The sequence below is a fragment of the Eurosta solidaginis genome, chromosome 1 (genome assembly GCF_040869045.1).
Source record: "Eurosta solidaginis isolate ZX-2024a chromosome 1, ASM4086904v1, whole genome shotgun sequence".
Classification (NCBI taxonomy): Eukaryota; Metazoa; Arthropoda; class Insecta; order Diptera; family Tephritidae; genus Eurosta; species Eurosta solidaginis.
The window spans coordinates 112084154-112108890 of NC_090319.1; positions in this window are offsets into that span (position 1 = coordinate 112084154).

Consider the following 24737-nt stretch of genomic DNA (forward strand, 5'->3'; position numbering starts at 1 on the left):
CCCGGGTAATAGTCAGGGCATTAACCGCTTGGCCACGAATGCTTGTTTGATATTGTCGCCAAACGCACTGATTAGTATATTCCCAATGCCATCTATTGATATATAAATATAAATTTTAAAAATATTTCTTGTTTTCAATTATTAAAGTAAAAATTTTAATTCGCAGAGGAAATCTGATATTTATTCAGACGGACTCTGATTTTTAGTTAGAGCGACCCTGATTTACAGTCAGAGGTTACCTGATTTCTAGTCAGACGGACTCTGATTTTTAGTTAGAGCTACTCTGGTTTACAGTCAGAGGGTACGTGAGATCTAGTCATACGGACACTGATTTTTAGTTAGAGCTACCCTGATTTACAGTCAGAGGGAACATGATTTCTAGGTTGATGGACTCTAATTTTTAGTTAGAGCGGCCCTGACTTACAGTCAGCGGGAATTTGATTTCTAGTCAGAAGGAATCTGATTTTTAGTTAGAGCGACCCTGATTTACAGCCAGAGCGAACTTGATTTCTAGTCAGAAGGATTCTGATTTTTAGTTAGAGCTACCCTGATTTACAGTCAGAGAGAACATGATTTCCAGGTTGATGGATTTTGATTTTTAGTTAGAGCGGCCCTGACTTACAGTCAGCGGGAACTTGATTTCTAGTCAGAAGGACTCTGATTTCTAGTTAGAGCGACCCTGATTTACTGTCAGAGGGTACATGATTTCTAGTCAAACGGACTCTGATTTTTTGTTAGTGCTCCCCTGATTTACAGACAGAAGGAACTTGATTTTTAGTCAGAGCGACCCTGGGTTCCAGTCAGGGCACTAACCGCTTGGCTACGAATGCTTGTTTGATATTATCGCAAAATGCGCTGATTAATATATTCCCAACGCTATCTATTGATATCTTAATATATAAAAAACACGTGTCACACAATTGAGGCCAATGGACTCATAAACTACTGAACCGATTTTGAATTTGTTTTGCACCCCGTGTGTAGTTTGATTTAACTTGAAATATAGGATAGGTAACTGGGTGACTAGGGTCTCGAGATATAGGCCAAAACGTGGACCCGGGTACCCATAGAGTGTGTTTATAGAATATGGATATCAAATGAAAGCTGTTGATGAGTACTTTAGTAGAGGGTAATTTCCGTACCCCTGGGTGACTAGGGTCTCGAGATATAGACCAAAACGTGGACCCGGGTACCCCTAGAGTGTGTTTATAGAATATGGATATCAAATGAAAGCTGTTGATGAGTGCTTTAGTAGAGGGTAATTTTCACACCCCTCGAGATATAGGCCAAAACGTGGACCCGGGTACCCCTAGACTGTGTTTATAGAATATGGATATCAAATGAAAGCTGTTGATGAGTGCTTTAGTAGAGGGTATTATTCATACACCTGGGTGACTCGGGTCTCGAGATATAGGCCCAAACGTGGACCTGGGTACCCCTAGAATGTGTGTATAGAATATGGATATCAAATGAAAGCTGTTGATGAGTGCTTTAGTAGAGGGTAATTTTCATACCCGTCGAGATATAGGCCAAAACGTGGACCCAGTTACCCCTAGACTGTCTTTATAGAATATGGATATCAAATGAAAGCTGTTGATGAGTGCTTTAGTAGAGGGTATTATTCATACCCCTGGGTGACTCGGGTCTCGAGATATAGGCCAAATCGAGGACCTGGGTACCCCTAGAATGTGTGTATAGAATATGGATATCAAATGAAAGCTGTTGATGAGTGCTTTAGCAGAGGATAATTTTCATACCCCTGGGTGACTAGGGTCTCGAGATATAGGCCAAAACGTGGACCCGGGTACCCCTAGAATGTGTTTATAGAATATTGACATAAAATGAAAGCTGTTGATGAGTGCTTTAGTTGAGGGTAATTTTTATACCCCTGGGTGACTAGAGTCTCGAGATATAGGCCAAAACGTGGACCCGGGTACCTCTAGAATGTGTTTATAGAATGTGGATATCAAATGAAAGCTGTGGATGAGTGCTTTAGCAGAGGATAATTTTCATACCCCTGGGTGACTAGGGTCTCGAGATATAGGCCAAAACGTGGACCCGGGTACCCCTAGAATGTGTTTATAGAATATGGATATAAAATTAATGCTGTGGATGAGTGCTTTAGCAGAGGATAATTTTCATACCCCTGGATGACTAGGGTCTCGAGATATAGGCCAAAACGTGAGCCAGTGAATGCCTAGACAGTGTTTATACAATATGGATATTAAATGAAAGCTGTTGATGAGTGCTTTAGTACAGAGTAATATATTATCCAGAGACGGACTGGGACTGGGATTAGGACTAGGACTGGGACTGAGACTCGGAATGGGACTAAGACTGGGGCTGGAATAAAATACATACCACCTTCTGGGACAGATAATAAGGGATGCAGAAGAATGAGAAGAAATTGAGAGAAGAGAAAAGAGAGAAGGAGATTGAGTAAGAGATAGAATGAGGCGAAGATGAAATAGATGAAGCGAAAAAGGCGGAGGAAGGAGTGAATAAAAGGATTAGGAAAAAGTGAAGAGGGGAGGGGGAGGGCAGAGTCAGACGGAAAAAGCTTATTAAAATGTATGCAGATTGGCCAAATTTAGGGCAGAACAACGTCTGCCGGGTCTTCTAGTTTAAATATAAATTTTAAAAATGTTTTTGTGTTTTCAATTATTAAAGTAAAAATTTTAATTCGCAGATTAATCAGACAGACTCTGATTTTTAGTTACAGCGACCCTGATTTACATCAAGAGGGAACTTGATTTCTAGTCCGAAACATTCTGATTTTTAGTTAGAGCTACCCTGATTTACAGTCAGAAGGAACTTGATTTCTAGTCAGAAGGACTACGATTTTTAGTTAGAGCGACCCTGATTTACAGTCAGAGGGTACCTGATTTCTAGTCAGACGGACTCTTATTTTTAGTTAGAGCTATCTAATTTACAGTCAGAGGATAGATGTTTTCTAGTCAGACGGACTCTCATTTTTAGTTAGAGCTACCCTGATTTACAGTCAGACGGAACATGATTTCTACGTTGATAGACTCTGATTTTTAATTAGAGCGGCCCTGACTTACAGTCAGAGGGAACTTGATTTCTAGTCAGAAGGACTCTGATTTTATTTAGAGCGACCCTGATTTACTGTCAGAGGGTACATGATTTCTAGTCAGACGGACTCTGATTTTTAGTTAGAGCTAACCTGATTTACAGCCAGAAGGAACTTTATATCTAGTCAGAGCGACCCTGGGTTCTAGTTAGGGCGTTAACCGCTTGGCCATGAATGCTTGTTGTATATTATGGTTGTTGTTGTTGTTGTAGCAATGCTCGCCCCACCTAATAGCCGCGATCAATCACAAATTGTCATCAATATCCTCTAACGGGAGTTCAAGGAAACTTGCCGTTTCAACAGGGGAGGACCATAAGGAAAGGGGTGTTAGAGGCGTTGGTTCCACATTACAATTGAAGAGATGGTTGGTGTCATGTGGGGACACATTGCAAGCGGGGCATACATTTTGTATGTCGGGGTTGATTCTGGATAAGTAAGAGTTTAACCTGTTACAGTATCCAGAACGAAGTTGAGCAAGAGTGACACGCGTTTCCCTGGGGAGTATGCGTTCCTCTTCCGCGAGTTTTGGGTAATTTTCGTTAAGCACTGGATTCACCGGGCAATTCCCGGCATAAAAGTTCGACGCCTGTTTATGGAGTTCACCAAGGACCTGCTTGTTATTTTTCACTTCATACGGCTGGGTTCTCAGGTGCCGTATTTCCTCAAAATGCTTACGGAGATGACTCCTTAAGCCCCTAGGCGGTGCTGGTTCATCAATCAGATGTCTGTTGGGATGCCCAGGTTTCTGGGTATTCAACATGAACTGTTTGGTCAGCATCTCATTTCTCTCCCCGATGGGGAGTATTCTCGCCTCATTATGCAGATGGTGTTCTGGGGGCATAAGAAGACAGCCCGTGGCGATTCTGAGAGCAGTATTTTGGCAGGCCTGTAGTTTCTTCCAGTGGGTGATTTTTAGGCTTGGGTGACGCGTAGCACGTAATCGACTGGCTAATTGCTTTGTATGTAGTCATGAGCGTTTCTTTATCTTTTCCCCAAGTACTGCCAGCGAGGGATTGAGGAATTTGTTACGGCTCTGAGTTCTCGGAACAATTGCTGCTGCGTGCTCACCAAAATGTAGATCCTGATCAAAGGTCACACCCAAGATTTTGTGGTGTAGGACAGTCGGTAGCGTAGTGCCATCGACGTGGATGTTCAAAATGGTCGACATTTGGGACGTCCATGCTGTAAATAAGGTCGCGGAAGATTTAGTCGGTGATAATGCCAGGTTTCGCGAGTCGAAAAAACTGGAGAGATCAGGGAGGTAGCCGTTTATTTTATTGCATAGCGCATCGATCTTTTGGCCTGGGCCTGTGGCCATTATTGTGCAGTCATCGGCGTAGGAACCGATTGCGACTCCTTCCGGTGGTGAAGGTAGCTTAGATATGTAGAAATTAAACAAAAGTGGGGATAGGACACCACCTTGTGGCACCCCTTGTTTAATTCTCCTTGGTTTTGATGTTTCGTTTCTAAATTGCACCGATGCCTGCCGACCACCCAGATAATTTGCGGTCCACCTTATAAGACATTGGGGAAGGGTGCAGTAACGAGCCATGGTTGACCGTATCAAAAGCTTTTGATAGGTCTAGCGCTACGAGTACTCTTCTATGGTGGGGGTATGGATTTAAACCGCAATTTATCTGGGTGCTAATGGCATTTAGCGCGGTGGTAGTGCTATGGAGTTTTCTGAAGCCATGCTGATGAGGGGCTAGCTGCAAATTTGCTTGGAAATAAGGGAGCAAAATGGCTTCAAGCGTCTTTGCCACTGGCGATGGGAGAGATATCGGACGATACGACTCACCTATGTTAGCTGGTTTCCCAGGCTTTAGTAGCGGGGCCACCTTGGCCATTTTCCATTTCTCAGGTATAACAAAGGTGGAAAGAGACAGGTTGAGGGCATGCGCTAAATATTTGAAACCCTCTTTCCCTTGGCTTTTAAACATCGGCATGGCTATGCCGTCTGGGCCCACTGCTTTGGATGGTTTAGCACGACCAATGGCGTCCTCAACCTCTTTAGCGGTGATGGTGATTGGTGACGCGCTGAATTTGTGTTTATGTGCGTGTCTATTGGCTCTCCGTCTATCTTTGTCGACCGTAGGATGCATTATATATTGTCGGCAGAAAGCGCTCGCGCATTTTTTCGCGTCCGACAGCACTTTGTCGCCAAAGGCGATGGAAACTTTGTCTTTGTGCTTAGTCGGATTAGATAGGGACTTTACGGTGGACCAAAGTTTACCCACACCGGTAGAGAGGTTACAACCTCTTAGGTGCTCCTCCCATTTTGCCCGCTTGTGTTCATCCGCAAGCAATCTGATGCGTTGGTTTATATCCCTTATTTGGGGGTCGCTTGGATCAAGCTGTCTTATAAGGTCACGTTCTCTCGCTAAGTTGGCGGCCTCCGCCGGGAAGTGGGGCCGGATTTCGGGAATTCTCCCGGCGGGAATGAAATGTGCCGAGGCGGATTTAATGACCTTACGGAAGGCACGCTCCCCTTGGCGGGCATCAGTCGGGATAGGGAGGGCAGCAAAGCGGCTGTCTGTAAAGGATTTATATTCTTCCCACTTTCCTTTTTTTGAAGTTTATGAAAGTGCGTTTTTCAGTGACGATGAAGTCGGCGGTACGCTCAAGCGAAATAAGTATGGGCAGGTGGTCGGATGCCAATGTTACCATCGGCTGCCAGTTTACGCAGTTTACGAGTTCTGCGCTCACGATTAAGATATCTGGCGAGCTGTGACAGCTTCCTACCATACGTGTGGGGGCGTCTCCGTTTATTGTGCTGAACGTCGTTTCTTCTATTTGATCCGCCAACATCTTACCCCTACTGTCCGCCCGCAAGTTTGAATGCCATAGATCATGATGGGCATTGAAATCGCCTAAGATAATGCGATTGTTGCCAGTGAGTAAGGCCCTGATATTAGGGCGGTATCCACTGGGGCAACAGGTGGCAGGAGGGATGTAGATGTTGACGATTTCTAGGTTTGCATCGCCTGACCATACAGATAGGCCTTGACGTTCTAAACCATTGTCCCTGCGGTCGATGCCAGGATCAAATATATTGTATTGCACAGAGTGGTGTATGATAAACGCGAGACCGCCCCTATTTCCGCTCTCGCGGTCTTTCCTGTGGACATTATACCCAGAGCAGGTCTGCAATGCAGATATTGCTGTGAGTTTAGTCTCTTGAATCGCAGCAATACGGATGTTGTGACGCTTCATGAAATCGACTATCTCCGTAATCTTCCCAGTTAGTCCATTACAGTTTAACTGCAGAATTCTGAAGTGCATAAGTGGAGACGTCGCCACTCTGGGGGAAGTGACGGGTGACTACGCCTGGGTTGTGGAAGGCCAGGACGCAATGGCTGTTGTGGCCCTGGGACTGGGCGTCCTTGGGCAAGCATTGGGGTACCCGGATGATTTGGGTTTGCGACCTGGCAACCTGGCGCGATGAAACCCGTCGGGGGGTTGCCGTCGCGGAGACCAGAACATCTAGGAAAGTGGCACCACACAAGGCAGGAGCTGCATTGGGCGGATGTCGCAAACCTATATATTCTGTGCTGGCAAACGGTGCAAACGGAGGTAGGGACTAAGAGTCTGTTTCCCTCACCTGCACGATTGCTGCCGGAAAAGAGGGGGGGGGGGGGGGGAGAAGACGGGGACAGGTGCTGATGCTCAGCATTGCTACCAACTCTACTACGAAGGTAGTAGTTATGGGTGGTGTCAGCTGTTTGAGTTGTTGGCGCCGTGGGGCGCGAGCAGCAGCGGATACTCGTTGTGGCTTGCTGAGCATCGGGGCTGCTGGAAGGTAGTGGGGGGCGCTTAGGCGTAGACTACGGGACGTCCTTGGGCGTGAACAGCAAGGAGCCACAAAAGGTTTATAAAAGTTACGTGGACGTCGGGTTTTGGGATCAAGCCCAGAACAACCTGTCCGATTCAACCATCCCTTGCACGAGACACACTGAACAGAGTATGACCGTCCTAAAAAGATTCTTTTCCGGCAGATGCAGCAAAACCATTTTTCAGGACCGGGGTCAGGAGACGGACCCGGATGGAGCAGTCCTGCTGCAAGGAGCTGCTGGGAGGATGACAATTTGTGGGAGGGACGAAACAAATTAGATGGAGTCACACTGAAATTACAGTCCTTGGTCGGGAAAAAACCCGAGTCGCTCCGGTACATAGAACCGACTGCCTTGGGAAGCGTATTATGGTAAAATGCACTGATTAAAATATTCCCAATGCTATTGATATTTAAATATAAAAATTAAAAATACTCTTGTGTTTTCAATAATTAAAGAAACAAATTTTATTCGCAGAGGGAATCAGATTTTGAATCAGGCGGACTCTGATTTTTAGTTAGAGCGACCCTGATTTACAGCCACAGGGAACTTGATTTCTAGTCAGAAGGATTCTGATTTTTAGTTAGAGCTTGACTTACAGTCAGAGCGAACTGGATTTCTAGTCAGATGGACTCTGATTGTAGTCAGAGCGACCCTGGGTTCCAGTCAGAAGCATTAACCGCTTGGTCACGAATGCTTATTTTATATTATCGCAAAATGCACTAACTAATATATTCCAATGCTACTGATATTTAAATAAATATAAATTTTAAAAATATTTTTGTGTTTTCAATTATTAAAGTAAAAATTTTAATTCGCAGAGGGAATCTGATATTTAACCAGACGGACTCTGATTTTTAGTTAGAGCGACTCTGATTTACATCCAAAGGGACGTTGATTTCTAGTCAGAAGTATTCTGAATTTTAGTTAGAGGTAACCTGATTTACAGTCAGAGGGAACATGATTTCTAGTCAGCGGACTCTGATTTTTAGTTAGAGCTGCCGGATTTACAGTCAGAGGGTGCATGATTTCTAGGTTGGTGGACTCTGATTTTAGTCAGAGCGACCCTGGGTTTTAGTCAGAAGCATTAAACGCTTGGTCACGAATGCTTGTTTGATATTATCGCAAAATGCACTGATTAATACATTCCAATGCTATTGATATTTAAATATGAATTTTAAAAATATTTTTGTGTTTTCTATAATTAAAGTAAAAATTTTAATTCGCAGAGGGAATCTGATTTTTAATCAGACGGACTCTGATTTTTAGTTAGAGCGACACTGATTTACAGCCAGAGGGAATTTGGTTTCTAGTCAGAAGGATTGATTTTTTTCAGAGCGACCCTTGGTTCTAGTCAGGGGGAATCTGGTTTATAGTCAGAAAAATTTTGATTTCTAGTCAGGATGACCCAATTTCTAATTTGAGGTAATCTGATTTGCATTCAGAAGCTTTAACCGCTTGGCCACGAATGCTTGTTTGATATTATCGCAAAATGCACTGATTAATATATTCCAATGCTATTGATATTTAAATATAAAAATTAAAAATACTTTTGTGTTTTCAATAATTAAAGAAAAAAATTTTATTCGCAGAGGGAATCTGATTTTTAATCAGACGGACTCTGATTTTTAGTTAGAGCGACCCTGATTTACAGCCACAGGGAACTTGATTTCTAGTCAGAAGGATTCTTATTTTTAGTTAGAGCGATCCTGATTTACAGTCAGAGGGTACATGATTTCTAATCGGAGGGACTTGATTCTGGTCAGAAGGACTCTGATTTTTAGTTAGAGGGGTCCTGACTTACAGTCAGAGGGAACTTGATTTCTAGTCAGAATAAGTCTGGCTTTTAGTTAGAGCGACCCTGATTTACAGCCAGAGAGAACTTGATTTCTAGTCAGAAGGACTCTGATTTTTAGTTAGAGGGGTCCTGACTTACAGTCAGAGGGAACTTGATTTCTAGTCAGAAGAACTCTGGCTTTTAGTTAGAGCGACCCTGATTTACAGCCAGAGGGAACTTGATTTCTAGTCAGAAGGACTCTGCTTTTAGTTAGAGCGGCCCTCACTTACAGTCAAAGGGAACTTGATTTCTAGTCAGAAGGACTCTGATTTTTAGTTAGAGGGGCCCTGACTTACAGTCAGAGGGAACTTGATTTTTAGCCAGAGCGACCCTGGGTTCTAGTCAGGGCTTTAACCGCTTGGCTACGAATGCTTGTTTGATATTATCGCAAAATTCACTGATTAATATATTCCCAATGCTATTGATATTTAAATATAAAAATTAAAAATACTTTTGTGTTTTTTTTTTAATAATTAAAAAAAAAAATTTTTATTGGCAGAGGGAATCTGATTTTTAATCAGACGGACTGTGATTTTTAGTTAGAGGGACACTGATTTACAGCCAGAGGGGAAATGATTTCTAGTCAGACGGACTCTGATTTTTAGTTAGAGCGATCCTGATTTACAGTCAGAGGGTACATGATTTCTAATCGGAGGGACTCTGATTTTTAGTTAGAGCTACCCTGATTTATAGTCAGAGGGGAAATGATTTCTAGTCAGACGGACTCTGATTTTTAGTTAGAGCTAACCTGATTTACAGCCATAGGGAACTTGATTTTTAGCAAGAGCGACCCTGGGTGCTAGTCAGGCTTGGCCACGAATGCTTGTTTGATATTATCGCAAAATGCACTGATTAATATATTCCCAATGCTATTGATATTTAAATATAAATTTTAAAAATACTTTTGTGATTTCAATTATTAAAGTACACATTTTAATTCGCAGAAGGTATCTGAATTTTAGTCAGACGGACTCTTATTTTTAGTTAGAGCGACCCTCATTTACTATCAGAGGGTACATGATTTCTAGGTTGATGGACTCTGATTTTTAGCTAGAGCGACCCTGATTTACAGCCAGAGGGAATTTGATTTCTGGTTTTTAGTCAGAAGTATTCTGGTTTCTAGTCCGGATGACACAATTTCTAATTAGAGGTTATATGATATTAAGTTAGAAGAATTAACCGCTTCTCCACGAATGCTTGTTTGATATTATCGCAAATTGCACTGGTTAATATATTCCCAATACTATTGTAATTTAAATATAAATTTTAAAAATACTTTTGTGTTTTCAATAATTAAAGTAAAAATTTTAATTCGCAGAGTGAATCTGATTTTTAGTAAGACGGACTGTGATTTATAGTTAGAGCGACCCTGATTTATATCCAGAGGGAACTTGATTTCAAGTCAGAAGCATTCTGATTTTTAGTTGGAGCTACCCTGATTTACAGTCAGAGGGAATATGATTTATAGGTTATTGGACTCTGATTTTTAGTTAGAGCGACCCTGATTTACAGTCAGAGGGTACATGATTTCTAGTCAGACGGACTCTGATTTTTAGTTAGAGCGATCCTGATTTAGAGTCAGAAGGTACATGATTTCTAATCGGAGGGACTCTGATTTTTAGTTAGAGCTACCCTAATTTATAGTCAGAGGGGAAATGATTTCTAGGTTGATGCACTCTGATTTTTAGTTAGAGAGGCCCTGACTTACAGTCAGAGGGAACTTGATTTCTAGCCAGAAGGACTCTGATTTTTAGTTAGAGTGACCCTGATTTTCTGTCAGAGGGTACATGATTTCTAGTCAGACGGACTCTGATTTTTAGTTAGAGCTACCCTGATTTACATTCAGAGGGAACATGATTTCAAAGTTGATGCACTCTGATTTTTAGTTAGAGCGACCCTGATTTACTGTCAGAGGGTACATGATTTCTAGTCAGACGGACTCTGATTTTTAGTTAGAGCTACCCTGATTTACACTCAGAGGTAACATGATTTCTAGGTTGATAGACTCTTATTTTTTGTTAGAGCGGCCCTGACTTACAGTCAGTGGGAACTGGATTTCTAGTCAGAAGGACTCCGGTTTTTAGTTAGAGCGACCCTGATTTACAGCCAGAGGAAACTTGATTTCTAGTCACAAGGAATCTGATTTTTAGTTAGAGCGACCCTGATTTACAGTCAGAGGGTACATGATTTCTAGTCAGAAGGACTCTGATTTTTAGTTCGAGCTACCCTGATTTACAGCCAGAGGTAGCTTGATTTTTAATCAGAGCGACCCTGGGTTTTAGTGTGGGCATTAACCGCTTGGCCACGAGTGCTTGTTTGATATTATCGCAAAATTCACTGATTAATATATTCCCAATACTATTGATAATTAAATATAAATTTTAAAATTCTTTTGGGGTTTTCAATAATTAAAGTAAAAATGTTAATTCGCAGATTTCTAATCAGACGGACTGTGATTTTTAGTTAGAGCGACCCTGATTTATATATAGCCAGAGGGAACCTTAATTTCTAGTCAGGAGCATTCTGATTTTTAGTTAGAGATATCCTGATTTACAGTTAGAGGGAACATGATTTCTAGGTTGATGGACTCTGACTTTTAGTTAGAGCGGCCCTGACTTACAGTCAGATGGAACTTGATTTCTAGTCAGAAGGACTCTGATTTTTAGTTAGAGCGGTCCTGACTTACAGTCAGAGGGAACTTGATTTCTAGTCAGAAGGACTCTGATTTTTAGTTAGAGGGGTCCTGACTTACAGTCAGAGGGAACTTGATTTCTAGTCAGAAGGACTCTGGCTTTTAGTTAGAGCGACCCTGATTTACAGCCAGAGGGAACTTGATTTCTAGTCAGAAGGACTCTGATTTTTAGTTAGAGCGGCCCTCACTTACAGTCAGAGAGAACTTGATTTCTAGTCAGAAGGACTCTGATTTTTAGTTAGAGGGGCCCTGACTTACAGTCAGAGGGAACTTGATTTCTAGTCAGAAGGACTCTGACTTTTAGTTAGAGCGACCCTGATTTACAGTCAGAGGTAGCTTGATTTTTAATCAGAGCGACCCTGGGTTCTAGTATGGGCATTAACCGCTTGGCCACGAGTGCTTGTTTGATATTATCGCAAAATTCACTGATTAATATATTCCAAATGCTATTGGTACTTAAATATAAATTTTAAAAATAATTTTGTGTTTTCAATTATTAAAGTACAAATTTTAATTCGCAGAAGATAGCTGATTTCTAGGTAGAGCGACCCTGATTTACAGCCAGAGGCAACTTGATATCTGGTTTCTAGTCAGAAAAATTTTGATTTCTAGTCCGGATGACCCAATTTCTAATTACGGGTAATATGGTTTTAAGCCAGAAGAATTAACCGCTTGGCCACGAATGTTTGTTTGATATTATCGTAAAATTCACTGATTAATATATTCCCAATACTATTGATAATTAAATATAAATTTTAAAATTCTTTTGGGGTTTTCAATAATTAAAGTAAAAATGTTAATTCGCAGATTTCTAACCAGACGTACTGTGATTTTTAGTTAGAGCGACACTGATTTATATATAGCCAGAGGGAACCTTAATTTCTAGTCAGGAGCATTCTTATTTTTAGTTAGAGATATCCTGATTTGATGGACTCTGATTTTTAGTTAGAACGGCCCTGACTTACAGTCAGAGGGAACTGGATTTCTAGTCAGAAGGACTCCGGTTTTTAGTTAGAAAGACCCTGATTTGCAGCCAGAGGAAACTTGATTTCTAGTCACAAGGAATTTGATTTTTAGTTAGATCGACCCTGATTTACAGTCAGAGGGAACATGATTTCTAGGTTGATGGACTCTGATTTTTAGTTAGAGCGGCCCTGACTTAGAGTCAGAGGGAACTGGATTTCTAGTCAGAAGGACTCCGGTTTTTAGTTAGAAAGACCCTGATTTGCAGCCAGAGGAAACTTGATTTCTAGTCACAAGGAATCTGATTTTTAGTTAGATCGACCCTGATTTACAGTCAGAGGGAACATGATTTCTAGGTTGATGGACTCTGATTTTTAGTTAGAGCGACCCTGACTTACAGTCAGAGGGAACTAGATTTCTAATCAGAAGGACTCTGATTTTTTGTTAGAGCGTCCCTGATTTACAGCCAGAGGGAACTTGATTTCTAGTCAGAAGGATTCTAATTTTTAGTTAGAGCTACCTGATTTACAGTCAGAGGGAACACGATTTCTAGGTTGATGCACTCTGATTTTTAATTAGAGCGGCCCTGACTTACAGTCAGAGGGAACTGGATTTCTAGTCAGAAGGACTCGGTTTTTTAGTTAGAAGGACCCTGATTTGCAGCCAGAGGAGAACTTGATTTCCAGTCACAAGGAATCTGATTTTTAGTTAGAGCGACCCTGATTTACAGTCAGAGGGAACATGATTTCTAGGTTGATGGACTCTGATTTTTAGTTAGAGCGGCCCTGACTTACAGTCAGAGGGAACTGGATTTCTAGTCAGAAGGACTCCGGTCTTTAGTTAGAAAGACCCTGACGAGGGAACACGATTTTAGGTTGATGGACTCTGATTTTTAGTTTAGAGCTACCCTGATTAAAGCCAGAGGGAACTTGATTTTTAGTCAGAAGCATTCTGATTTTTAAGTTAGAGCTACGCTGATTTACATTAAGAGGCAACATGATGTTGACCAAAAATTGAGTTGGTCTACGCATATTTCTCGTTTGAAGTCCTACTTGCGATCTTCCGTTCGTTATTTTTACAATTTAAGAAAAGTTTGTTCAAACGAAACACTTAAAACTATTTACTACGCTTTAGTCCACTCCAAGCTCCAATATGGTATAACCTTTTGGGGTGGCGCTGCAGGTAATAAAATCCAGCAGCTTCTAACTATTCAAAAATGGGTCATAAGAAAAATATGTAATGTTGATCGTTTTCACCACTCATGGAGTTGTTTAGGGATCTGAAAGTTCTTCCTGTTAAGCATATGTACTACTATAAAACGTTAAAGATATTTTTCATTCGCTGTGGGTATTTACATAGCCTGGTATCGGATAGTTATAACTTGAGGCAAAACTCATATGGACTTGTGTATGTCCCGACCTCTCGAACAACCAACTTCAACAACTTCTTTACTATCGTTTCTTGTAAAGCTTTTAATGCGTTGCCTGCATGTATACATGTCACTAGAAATCTGAATGAGTTTTTGGGAAAGGTTAAATCTTTTCTACTAAGAAATCACACGAAGACATCAAAATTTTGCTGAACCATAGCACTTAAAAAAAAATATGTACATATTGTATTAATATATTTTATTACTTATTATTTTTAATCAAACTTCACCCCACGCACTATTTTACATGTTTTTGAATTCAATTTTATTCGGAGATGGCATTCGATACTAAAATACATATATTTTTACAGAATGCCTTACTTTTCTTTCTGTATTATGGTTAATTTAATTTAAGTCGCTATTGTAACATATATGCTGTTTTGAAAGAAAATGAATAAAAGATGAAATGAAAAATGAAATGAAATGAAATGAAAATAATTTCTAGGTTGATGGACCCTGATTTTTAGTTAGAGCTACCCTGATTTACAGCCAGAGGTAACTTGATTTTTAGTCAGAGCGACCCTGGGTTCTAGTCAGAGCATTAACCGCTTGGCCACGAATGCTTGTTTGATATTATCGCAAAATGCACTGATTAATATATTCCCAATGCTATTGATATTTAAATATAAAAATTAAAAATACTTTTGTGTTTTCAATAGTTAAAGAAGAAATTTTATTCGCAGAGGGAATCTGATTTTTAATCAAACGGACTCAGATTTTTAGTTAGAGCGACCCTTATTTAGAGCCAGAGGGAACTTGATTTCTAGTCAGAAGGATTCTGGTTTTTAGTTAGAGCTACCTGGTTTACAGTCAGAGGGAACACGATTTCTAGGTTGATGCACTCTGATTTTTAGTTAGAGCGGCCCTGACTTACAGTCAGAGGGAACTTGATTTCTAGTCAGAAGGACTCCGATTTTTAGTTAGAGCGACCCTGATTTACTGTCAGAGCGTACATGATTTCTAGTCAGAAGGACTCTGATTTTTAGTTGGAGCTACCCTGATTTACATTCAGAGGGAACATGATTTCTAGGTTGATGGACTCTGATTTTTAGTCAGAGCGGCCCGGACTTACAGTCAGAGGGAACTGGATTTCTAGTCAGAAGGACTCCGGATTTTAGTTAGACCGACCCTGATTTGCAGCCAGAGGAAACTTGATTTCTAGTCACAAGGACTCTGATTTTTAGTTAGAGCGACCCTGATTTACAGTCAGAGGGAACATGATTTCTAGGTTGATGGACTCTGATTTTTAGTTAGAGCGGCCCTGACGTACAGTCAGAGGGAACTTGATTTCTAGTCAGAAGGACTCTGATTTTTAGGTAGGGCGACCCCGATTTACAGCCAGAGGGAACTTGATCTCTAGTCAGAAGGATTCTGATTTTTAGTTAGAGCTACCCTGATTTACAGTCAGAGGGAACCTGATTTCTAGGTTGATGGACTCTGATTTTTAGTTAGAGAGACCCTGACTTACAGTCAGAGGGAACTTGATTTCTAGTCAGAAGGACACTGATTTTTAGTTAGAGCGACCCTGATTTACAGTCAGAGGGGACATGATTTCTAGTTATACGGACTATAATTTTTAGTTAGAGCTACCCTGTCAGAGGGAACATGATTTCTAGGTTAATCGACTCTGATTTGGCCCTGACTTACAGTCAAGGGAACGGGCGTGCCACGAAATCCCAAAAAAAAAAATACCCAAACACAAAATCCACAAAAAAAAAAAAAAATACCCAAACACAAAATCCACAAAAAAAAAAAAATACCCAAACACATAATTCCCAAAAACAAGATTCCAAAATTCAAAATCCCCAAAATCAAAATCCCCAAACACAAAATCCCAGTGCCATGATAAACATCAGACCGTGTAAAAAATAGCGAAACCCTTTCATTCATATTTATGTATGTATAACTATATATTCACGTTTTGGCAATACATATTTTTACTTATCCATATATAGGACTGCTAGTTAGCGACTAATTCGAACAAGCTAACAACGAAACTTATACAAAAAGAGAAACGGAAATTTAAGCCATAAGCGAAGTTTCAAGTTTATTTATTTGCGCATTTCACAGCCTAATTGAAAATGTGGAAGTGACACTTATGCTAGGCATACCGACTAGGATACGGAAGGCTGCGAGTTCAATTACAGGTACGCACAGTTTTTTATTTTTACCTTTTTTATACTCAGTTGAGCAGAGCTCACAGAGTATATTAACTTTGATTGGATAACGGTTGGTTGTACAGGTATAAAGGAATCGAGATAGATATAGACTTCCATATATCAAAATCATCAGTATCGAAAAAAATTCGATTGAGCCATGTCCGTCCGTCCGTCCGTCTGTCCGTTAACACGATAACTTGAGTAAATTTCGAGGTATCTTGATGAAATTTGGTACAAAGGTTCCTGGGCACTCATCTCAGATCGCTATTTAAAATGAACGATATCGATCAATAACAACGCCCACTTTTTCGATATCGAAAATTTCGAAAAATCGAAAAAGTGCGATAATTCATTACGGATTAGGCGATGAAACTTAGTAAGTTAGTTGACGCAGAATGGAAAAATGGTAAAATATTGGACAATGGGCGTGCCACCGCCCACTTTTAAAAGAAGGTAATTTAGAAGTTTTGCAAGCTGTTATTTGGCGGTCGTTGAAGATATCATGATGAAATTTGGCAGGAACGTTACTCTTGTTACTATATGTCTGCTTACTGAAAATTAGCAAAATCGGAGAACGACCACGTCCACTTTTTAAAAAAAAATTTTTTTTAATTCAAATTTTAAAAGAAAAGTTAATATCTTTACAGTATATAAGTAAATTATGCCAACATTCAACTCCAGTAATGATATGGTGCAACAAAATACAAAAATAAAAGAAAATTTCAAAATGGGCGTGGCTCCGCCCTTTTTCATTTAATTTGTCTGGGATACTTTTAATGCCATAAGTCGAACAAAAATTTACCAATCCTTGTGAAATTTGGTAGCGGCTTAGATTCTAGGACGATAACTGTTTTCTGTGAAAAAGGGCGAAATCGGTTGAAGCCGCAACCAGTTTTTATACACAGTCGACCGTCTGTCCTTCCGCTCGGCCTTTAACACGATAACTTGAGCAAAAATCGATATATCTTTACTAAACTCAGTTCACGTACTTATCTGAACTCACTTTGTATTGGTGTAAAAAATGGCCGAAATCCGACTATGACCACGCCCACTTTTTCGATATCGAAAATTACGAAAAATGGAAAAAATGCCATAATTATATACCAAACACGAAAAAAGGGATGAAACATGGTAATTGTATTGGTCTATTGACGCAAAATATAACTTTAGAAAAAAACTTGGTAAAATGGGTGTGACACCCACCATATTAAGTAGAAGAAAATGAAAAAGTTTTGCAGGGCGAAATCAAAAGCCCTTGGAATCTTGGAAGGAATACTGTTCGTGGTATTACATATATAAATAAATTAGCGGTACCCGACGGATGAAGTTCTGGATCACCATGGTCCACATTTTGGTCGATATCTCGAAAACGCCTTCACATATACAACTAAGGGCTACTCCCTTTTAAAACCCTCATTAATACCTTTAATTTGATACCCATATCGTACAAACACATTCTAGGGTCACCCATGGTCCACGTTTATGGCGATATCTCGCAAAGCGTCCACATATATAACTAAGGCCCACTCATTTTTAAAATACTCATTAACACCTTTCATTTGATACCCATATCGTACAAAAAAATTCTAGAGTAACCCCTGGCCCACCTTTATGGCGATATCTCGAAAAGGCATCCACCTATGGAACTAAGGCCCACTCCTTTTTAAATACTCATTAACACCTTTCATTTGATACCCATATCGTACAAACAAATTCTAGAGTCACAACTGGTCCACCTTTATGGCGATATCTCGAAAAGGCGTCCACCTATAGAACTAAGGCCCACGCGCTTTTAAAATACTCATTAACACCTTTCATTTGAGACCCATATCGTACAAACGAATTCTAGAGTCACCCCTGGTCCACCTTTATGGCGATATCTCGAAAAGGCGTCCACCTATAGAACTAAGGCCCACGCCCTTTTAAAATACTCATTAACACCTTTCATTTGATAACCATATAGTACAAACAAATTCTAGAGTCACCCCTGGTCCGCCTTTATGGCGATATCTCGAAAAGGCGTCCACCTATAGAACTAAGGTCCACTCATTTTTAAAATACTCATTAGCACTTTTCATTTGATACCCATATCGTACAAACAAATTCTAGAGTCACCCCTGGTCCACCTTTATGGCGATATCTCGAAAAGGCGTCCACCTATAGAACTAAGGCCCACGCTCTTTTAAAATACTCATTAACACCTTTCATTTGAAACCCATATCGTACAAACGAAATCTAGAGTCACCCCTGGTCCACCTTTATGGCGATATCTCGAAAAGGCGTCCACCTATAGAACTAAGGCCCACGCTCTTTTAAAATACTCATTAACACCTTTCATTTGAAACCCATATCGTACAAACGAATTCTAGAGTCACCCCTGGTCCGCCTTTATGGCGATATCTCGAAAAGGCGTCCACCTATAGAACTAAGGTCCACTCCCTTTTAAAATACTCATTAGCACTTTTCATTTGATACCCATATCGTACAAACAAATTCTAGAGTCACCCCTGGTCCACCTTTATGGCGATATCTCGAAAAGGCGTCCACCTATAGAACTAAGGCCCACGCTCTTTTAAAATACTCATTAACACCTTTCATTTGAAACCCATATCGTACAAACGCATTCTAGAGTCACCCCTGGTCCACGTTTATGACGATATCCCGAAAAAGCGTCCACCCATAGAACTAAGGCCCACTCCCTTTTAAAACACTTATTAACACATTTCGTTTGATACCCATATTGTACAAACAAATTCTAGAGTCACCCCTGGTTCACCTTTATGGCGATATCTCGAAAAGGCGTCCACATATAGAACTAAGGCCCACGCCCTCTTAAAATACGCATTAATACCTTTCGTTTGACACCCATAGTGTACAAACGCATTCTAGAGTCACCCCTGGTCCCCTTTATGGCGATATCACGAAGCGGCGTCCACCTATGGAAATAAGGATCACTCCCTTTTAAAATACTCATTAACACCTTTCGTTTGTAACCCATATCGGACAAACAAATTCTAGAGTCAACCCTGATCCACCTTTATGGCGATATCCCTAAATGGCGTCCACCTATAGAACTGTGGCCCACTCCCTCTTAAAATACTCTTTAATACCTTTCATTTGATACACATGTCATACAAACACATTCCAGGGTTACCCTCGGTTCATTTTCCTACATGGTTATTTTCCCTTATGTTGCGACCATAGCTCTCAACTGAGTATGTAATGTTCAGTTACACCCGAACTTAACATTCCTTACTTGTTTAAATTGTTTTTAAGTTTATAAGTATTTTTTTATTAACTGAAATATTAAAAATATTAGGTTTTAATTTTACTTTATTTTGGCTCTGCTTATCGAAATTTTTAAAATATAGAGCCTGGATCTAAGCATAGAACCCGCGCCCGTTGCATGGTAGTCGAAAACTTTAGCCACACGGCTATTACACCATATAAAATTCAATGGCAAAATAGCCGACACAATACCAGCAGACCCAATGGATGGAATTTATTGATTTCAGCTGCGTTGCTAATGAAAAAAAAAAACATAACATCTCTTTAGGAAAACAATATGATTATATGTAAATTGCAAAAAAAACTTGTACCGTTAAGTTATCAGCAATGAATTTACTAATTTTTAACTTACATTAATTTCTTAACCTCAGTACGTGTAACAGTTTTTTTGTGGTGAAAGAAGTGTAATTTATTTATTTGAATCAAAAATGGAAGTTAAAGTAACAAAATCTAATAAAGGTGGTCAAAAACTATTTGTTGATGGATTTGAATACCATTTTCATTAGCAACATAGAAAAAAAGAAGAATGCCGATGCTCTTGTGCACAAAGAAAGGCACTGCTGTGTAAAAGTGTTATTATTACTAAAGAAACCAGTGACACACATGAAGTAAAACGGGATCCTACCCCCCATAATCACGACCCAAAGGCCCATCTTGGGTCCATATGTGATGCTAACAATACAGTGAAACAGCTGAGTACATCATCTTCTCTAGAACCTTCCCAAATTATAAGGGAAGCGATTGTTGACTGTCAACCAGAGTGTCGAGTGTACCTGCCATCGAAGCGAGCACAAAAAATTAAAATTTCGCGTACTCGAAAAACAACAAATACAGCCAGCGAGCCGAGTAATACACAACAAATCGATATTCCAGAACACTTAAAATTCTTAGATATTGAACTTTTCGTTTTGAGCGACTGGGATTTCGACATCCAAAAAAACATAATTATGGGCACGTCGGATTCTATAAAAGAATTAGGAAGATCGGAATGCTGGGTGATGGACGGAACGTGTTTCGTTGTACCGACGGTTTTTCGCCAGCTTTTCACCATCCAGGTAGTAATTGATGGCCAATTTGCGCCTTTCGTTTTTTGCCTTATGAGTTAAAATTCAAAGGAAGCATATACTGAATTTTTTCATCAATTGTTTCATTTGGCTTCAGCACAAAATATAAATTTGAATCCAAAAAGAATTATTTCGGATTTTGAAAAAACCATCTCGTCTGCGGCGAAAGAATATTTTCGTGATGCCGAGTATATGGGATGTTTATTTCACTTCGGTCAAATTATTTGGAGACGAGTCCAAAAAGAAAGGTTTACCCAAAAATACGGAAATAATGAAGTTTTCTGCATATCAATCCGTATGCTGAAAAGTCTATCATTTGTTCCTTCAGAAAGTGTTTCGGAGTATTATACTGATTTAACTGACAGCTCGACTGATAAAGATTTTAAGAAAATATGTATTTGGTTTAAAAAAAATTATATTAGTTCAAGTACAAGGTCGGGTGTCCCGAAATATGACCCTAATTTTTGGTGTGTTTCAGACACATTTAGAGAAAATTTTCAACGCACTCAAAACTCTATCGAGGCCTGGCACCGTAGGCTTAAAGTAATTACAGGCAAAAAAAATGTGGTGTGTATGAAATGATAACACACTTACGAAAAGAAATGATTGAAGTTAAAACAGAGATAGAAAAGATCAAATCAGGTTCAGGGATACGAAAAAATAAAAAAAATGTGAAGCGTGCCAAGAAAATTAAGAAAGTTGTTAAAACTCGCTTGAATTTAGATAAGCTAACTTATTTGAAATACATAGCCTTCAATATTTCACTTTGTAATTAGTACTCCAACATTTCAAGCTATTTATGTATATATGTATGTATGTATATGAGGGTGATGCAAAAAAAATATTTCTTTTTTTCTTGGTCTTATCCCTTAAAAGTTAGTATTGATAAAAAAAATACCCCTCACAAAAAATGGGCGCGCTTGCTTAACCCTTAGAGGTCGCTATTTTTTTTTTAATTTTTCCACACATTTTGTATTGAAAAAAAATTATTTTTTTTTTTCAAAGTGATTTTTCTTATGATTTTTGAAACTTTTTTGAAAAACTTTTATATGTTCTAAATGTGGCAACTTTTATCTGTCCAAGACTATAAAAACTATCATTCTCACAACAACAATTGTACTCAAATTGGCTCAGCACCACAAATTACGTCATTTTGAAATGGCTGTAATTTGTTTCGTGGTTATGTTTAAAATCGCTACGGTTGTATTTATATTATTGATAAACGACAGCAAAGAATTTTGTATTTATTTATATAATAGATTGTATAATATATGTACGTAAGTGTATTCATATTGTATTGCATTTTCTTCAATTTACCTATCAAATATTTGTAAATTCATTATACATGAAATTTCTTCTGCTTTATTTGAAATATATCTAACATAAATCTCCATTTTATGTGTTTGGAATTTTGATTTTGGGGATTTTGATTTGGGGATTTTTTTTTTGGGATTTTGATTTTGGGGATTTTGGGGATAACGTGGTAGACCCCAGAGGGAACTGGATTTCTAGTCAGAAGGTCTCTGGTTTTTAGTTAGAGCTACCCTGATTTACAGTCAGAGGGATCATGATTTCTATGTTGATGGACTCTGATTTTTAGTTAGAGCGGCCCTGTCTTACAGTCAGAGGGAACTTGATTTCTAGTCAGAAGAAATCAGATTTTTAGTCAGAGCGACCCTGGGTTCTAGTCAGAGCATTAACCGCTTGGCCATGAAGGTTTGTTTGATATTATCGCAAAATGCACTGCCTAATTTATTCCCAGTGCTATTGTTATTTAAATATAAATTTTAAAAATACTTTTGTGTTTTCAATAATTAAACTAAACATTTTAATTCGCAGAGGGAATCTGATGTTTAATTAGACGGACTCTGATTTTTAGATAGAGCTAACCTGATTTATAGTCAGAGGGAACATGATTTCTAGGTTGATGGACTCTGATTTTTAATTATGACGTACAGTCAGAGGGAATTTGATTTCTAGTCAAACGCATACTGATTTTTCGTTAGAGCGACCCTTGTTTCTAGCCTGGGGAAATCTGGTTTCTAGTCAGAAGAATTTAGATTTCTAGTCAGGATGACCCAATTTCTAATTAGAAGTAATCTGATTTTAAGTACAAAGCATTAACCGTTTGGCTACGAATGCTTGTTTGATATTATCGGAAAATGCACTGATTGATATATTCCCAATGGTATTGATATTTAAATATAAATTTTTAAAATATTTTTGTGTTTTCAATAATTAAAGTAAAAATTTTAGTTCGCAGAGAGAATCTGATTTCTAATTAGACGGACTCTGACTTTAAGTTAGAGCGACCCTGATTTACAGCCAGAGGGAACTCGATTTCTAGCTAGAAGGACTCTGATTTTTAGTTAGAGAGACCCTGATTTACAGTCAGAGGGTACATGATTTCTAGTCAGACGGACTCTGATTTTTAGTTAGAGCTTCTCTGATTTCCAGTAAGAGGGTACTTGATTTCTAGTTATACCGACTATAATTTTTAGTAAGAGCTACCCTGATTTACAGTCAGAGGGAACACGATTTCTAGGTTGAGGGACTCTGATTTTTAATTAGAGCGGCCCTGATTTACAGCCAGAGGGAACTTCATTTTTAGTCAGCGCGTTCCTGGGTTCTAGTGAAGGCATTAACCGCTTGGCCAAGAATGCTTGTTTGATATTATCGCAAAATGTACTGATTAATATATTCCCAATGCTAATGATATTTAAATATTAATTTTAAAAATACTTTTGTGTTTTCAATAATTAAAGTAAAAATTTTAATTCGCAGAGGGAATCTGATATTTAACCTGACGGACTCTGATTTTTAGTTAGAGCGACCCTGATTTACAGCCAGAGGGAACTTGATTTCTATTCAGAAGCATTCTGATTTTTAGTTAGAGCTACCCTGATTTACAGCCAGAGGGAACTTGATTTCTATTCAGAAGCATACTGATTTTTAGTTAGAGCTACCCTGATTTACAGTCAGAGGGAACATGATTTCTAGGTTGATGGACTCTGATTTTTAGTTAGAGCGACCCTGATTTACAGCCAGAGGGAACATGATTTGTAGTCAGAAGCATTCTGATTTTTAGTTAGAGCTACCCTGATTTACAGTCAGAGGGAACATGATGTCTAGGTTGATGGACTCTGATTTTTAGTTAGAGCGACCCTGATTTACAGCCAGAGGGAACTTGATTTCAAGTCAGACGGACTCTGATTTTTAGATAGAGCGACCCTGATATACAGCCAGAGGGAATTTGATTTTTAGTCAAAGCGTCCCTGGGCTCTAGTCAGGGCATTAACCGCTTAGTCACGAATGCTTGTTTGATATTATCGCAAAATGCACTGATTAATATATTCCCAATGTTATTGATATTTAAATATAAATTTTAAAAATACTTTTGTGTTTTCAATTATTAAAGTACAAATTTTAATTCGCAGAAGGTAGCTGATTTCTAGTCAGACGGACTCTGATTTCTAGTTAGAGCGACCCTGATTTACAGCCAGAGGGAACTTGATTTCTAGTCAGAAGGATTATGATTTTTAGTTACAGCTACCCTGATTTACAGTCAGAAGGAACATGATTTCTAGTCAGACGGACTCTGATTTCTAGTTAGAGCGGTCCTGACTTACAGTCAGAGGGAACTTGATTTCTAGTCAGAAGGATTCTGATATTTAGTTAGAGCGACCTTGATTTACTGTCACACGATACATGATTTCTAGTCAGACGGACTCAGATTTTTATTTAGAGCTACCCTGATTTACATTCAGAGGGAACATGATTTCTAGGTTGATGGACTCTAACTTTTAGTTAGAGCGGCCCTGACTTACAGTCAGAGGGAACTGGATTTCTATTCAGAAGGACTCCGGTTTATAGTTAGAGCGACCCTGATTTACAGGCAGAGGGTACATAATTTCTAGTTAGACGGACTCTGATTTTTAGTTAGAGCGACCCTGATTTACAGTCAGAGGGAACACGATTTCTAAGTTGAGGGACTCTGATTTTTAACTAGAGCGGCCCTGACTTACAGTCAGAGGGAACTTGATTTCTAGTCAGAAGGACTCTGATTTTTAGATAGAACGACCCTGATTTACAGTCAGAGGATACATGATTTCTAGTAAGACGGACTCTGATTTTTAATTAGAGCTACCCTGATTTACAGTCAGAGGGAACATTATTTCTAGTAAGACGGACTCTGATTTTTAGTTAGAGCTACCCTGATTTACAGTTAGAGGGTACATGATTTCTAGTCAGAAGGACTCTTTTTAGTTAGAGCGACCCTGATTTACAGTCAGAGGGAACACGATTTCTAAGTTGAGGGAATCTGATTTTTAATTAGAGCGGCCCTGACTTACAGTCAGAGGGAACTTGACTTCTAGTCAGA